General features: G+C 47.2%; 1 pseudogene; it reads left to right on the top strand.

The window, feature by feature from the left end:
* Positions 1-782: 782 nt before the first annotated feature.
* LOC113920377 lies at positions 783-1,724 on the top strand (annotated as a pseudogene).
* Positions 1,725-3,259: the final 1,535 nt, after the last annotated feature.

Consider the following 3,259-nt stretch of genomic DNA (forward strand, 5'->3'; position numbering starts at 1 on the left):
CAGATTACAAACTGTTCAGTGCACATCTAGCTGGCTGTAAGATAAAAACAGTCAGGAAAGGACATGAAGATTTATTCTATGTTCCTCCTTATCCTTTGTTCCAGAGGACAAAATACACAAGTTGGAAAATCATACTAAAGAAAAAAAGTAAATGCCATATTTGGGACCGCCCACTCCTCACTTCCTACTGTAAGCCCAAGGGAAGGGTGAGTGCCTAAGAGCATCTCCCCAGAGTGTGAGGGTGATTTTGGAGGGGACTGCCAACCACTTCTGTGGTGAGTAGCAGACCTAGTAGGATGCTGGGCAGTCCTGAGGAAAAGGTCAGCGGAGAGGAGAAGGAACAAGTAAACATCACCTCTGGTTTCCTAAACAGCAAGTCTGAGGGAGTGGGGATTTCCAGGTTTTTTGCGAACTTAGAAGAGGCACTTGATGGGACGCCTGGGTGGCTCAGTTGGTTAAACGTCTGCCTTCAGCGGGGGTCATGATCCCAGGGTCCTGGGATCGAGCCCCACATCGGACTCCCTGCTCAGCAGGGAGGCTGCTTCTCCCTCTGCCTGCCGCTCCCCTTGCTTGTGCTCTCTCTCTCTCTCTCTCAAATAAATAAATAAAATCTTTAAAAAAAAAAAAAAGAATAGACACTTGAAAGTATCTGGTAAGATGATTCCGCTTGCTAGCCCCAAAAGAGGCTAGCCAAAAGAATGAGGAGGTCTCTCCAGGCATCCTCGTGAGAGTGACATTGTCTTTGAACCCTACGTGACAATCCCTGACACACACAACTGGTGATGCTCAGGGAAGACCGGGCAGGCTGGAAGTCCAACTACTTCCTTAAGATCATCCAACTTTTGGATGATTATCCAAAATGCTTCACTGTGGGAGCACACAACGTAGGTTCCAAGCAGATGCAACATATTCTTATGTCCCTCCGCGGGAAGGTTGCTGTACTGCTGATGGGCCAGAACACCACGACGCACAAGGCCCATGCAAGGGCATCTGGAGAACAACCCAGCTCTGGAGAAACTGTTGCCTCATGTCCAGGGGAATGTGGGCTTTGTGTTCACCAAGGAGGACCTCACTGAGATCAGGGACATGCTGCCAGCCACTAAGGTACCAGCTGGAGCCGTAGCTCTGTGTGAAGTCACTGTGCCAGCCCAGAGCACTGGTCTGGGGCCCGAGAAGTCTTCCATCTTCCAGGCTTTAGGCACCGCCACTAAAATCTTCAGGGGCACCACTGAAATCCTGACTGATATGCAGCTGATTAAGACTAGAGACAAAGTGGGAGCCAGCAAACCACACTGCTGAACATGCTGAACATCTCCCCCTTCTCCTTTGAGCTGATCATTCAGTATGTGTTTGACAAGGGCAGCATCTACAACCCTGAAGTGCCTGACATCACAGAGGAAACTGCATTCTCACTCCTGGAGGGTGTCTGCAATGTCGTCAGTGTACGTCTGCAGACAGGTCACCCAACTGTTGCATCAGTGCCCCTTTCTATCATTAATGGATACAAGTGGGTCCTGGCTTTGTCTGCAGAGCCTGATGACACCTTCCCACTTACTGCAAAGATCCAGGCCTTCTTGGCTGATCCTTCTGCCTCTGTGGTTGCTGCCCCTGTGGCCGAGGCCACCACTGCTGCACCTGCTGCTGCCAAGGCCCCAGCCAAGGTGGAAACAAAGGAAGAGTCGGAGGAGCTGGACAAGGATATGGGATTTTGTCTCCTTCACTAATCACCAAAAAGCAACCGATTTAGCCAACTTTATATGTGAAACAAGAAAATAAAGGCATACTTCTCTCAAAAAAAAAAAAAAAAAAAGAATGAAGAGAACCACACTAGCAAAAACTTGATAAGAGGGAGGGAGGCAATGCTCTCTCTACAGGATCCCCTGCATTATGCTATAAAAGGCACCAGTTGGACACAGGAAAATCATCTACCACGCCACACAAAAAGGCCAATGCTGGACAACCTCCATGTCTAGAGACTCAACTATGGACATCGATAGCTGGACTGCATTGGCATCTGGGCAAGAAATGAAACTAAGGGAGTGGACCAGCCTTTAGGCTGCCACACCATATACTATCCACATAAGCAAACTCCCAGTCTTCCTTCCACTGCCAGCTAATGGAACCTTGAGCCCAGTGAAACAGAAGCAGGACCTCAAGTAGGAAAAAGAGAAGACCGGGAGACAGAGCTGGGAACAGCTGAGATAATAATATGCAAATCTGACTGAATATTTACACAAAAGAATCATTTAAAACATTTAAAATGCCGTTGACTAGAATACATAAAGGTGACAAGCATTGTTTTCCACTACCAAGTGAGAATAGTGGCTTAAAAAGGAAGTTCTATTAAAGAAATAGAGCTTTGTTTTTTTCCCACCTACTTTGTAATCATTTATGTAACTTCTGATGTCATGTACCCACAGAAATCAGAAGGAAAAAAGCTGACCCATTAAGAAGAGGACTGAGAAATTCGATAATGAATGGAATGAGATCACAATGACCATATCAGGAAGAGGGAATGAGCCTGATTTAAGATGAATTTTCTAGGCCCTAGGTAAGACCAAGAGCAGGTTCTTTTTTACCTTTACAGAGGAACACAGACTTACAGAACACAATAAAAGGACAAGTGGGGTTTGAAGCCTGTTTCCAACTTCTCAAATCCAATGGGAAAAAGAGGGAGTACCTCCAGCCAAAGAGGGGGGATAAATCTTTCTCAACACTCCAGGCAGTATGTAATGATGGTTGAGAAGTCAAGATGGGGGAGTAAGTGTAGCGTGGCAGCCTCAGGTCCTCAGGATACTGAATTTTTAATCATCAGTCCAGCCAAAAGGAAGTCTTTCCATCAGCAGGAACCAAGAGATGCCACGCAGCAGCATTGATCAAGTATGCATCCTATTGTCCAATGCTGCTCAGAGAGAAAGTATCAAGCTCCTCTTGGGATAACGCAGCTGAGTTTAGTGGGACTTATGAGGATGGCCAGGCAAACAGGGAGCATCCTAGATACACTCAGGGAAACCAGCTCCCCTAAGCACATTGGGGATGGTCAGGCAGACTGAAATTTCTTAAGAGGTGGAAAATGAGGGGAGCTTTTAAAATGCAGGACTAGGGGTGCCTGGGTGGCTCAGTTGATTGGGCATCTGACTTTTGATTTTGGCTCAGGTCATGATCTCAGGGTCATGTGACTGAGCACCCCATCAGGTTCTGTGCTCAATGCAGAGTCTGCTCAGGATTCTCTCTCCCTCTCCCACCCCTGGCTAGCATG

The sequence above is a fragment of the Zalophus californianus genome, chromosome 3 (genome assembly GCF_009762305.2).
Source record: "Zalophus californianus isolate mZalCal1 chromosome 3, mZalCal1.pri.v2, whole genome shotgun sequence".
NCBI lineage: Eukaryota > Metazoa > Chordata > Mammalia > Carnivora > Otariidae > Zalophus > Zalophus californianus.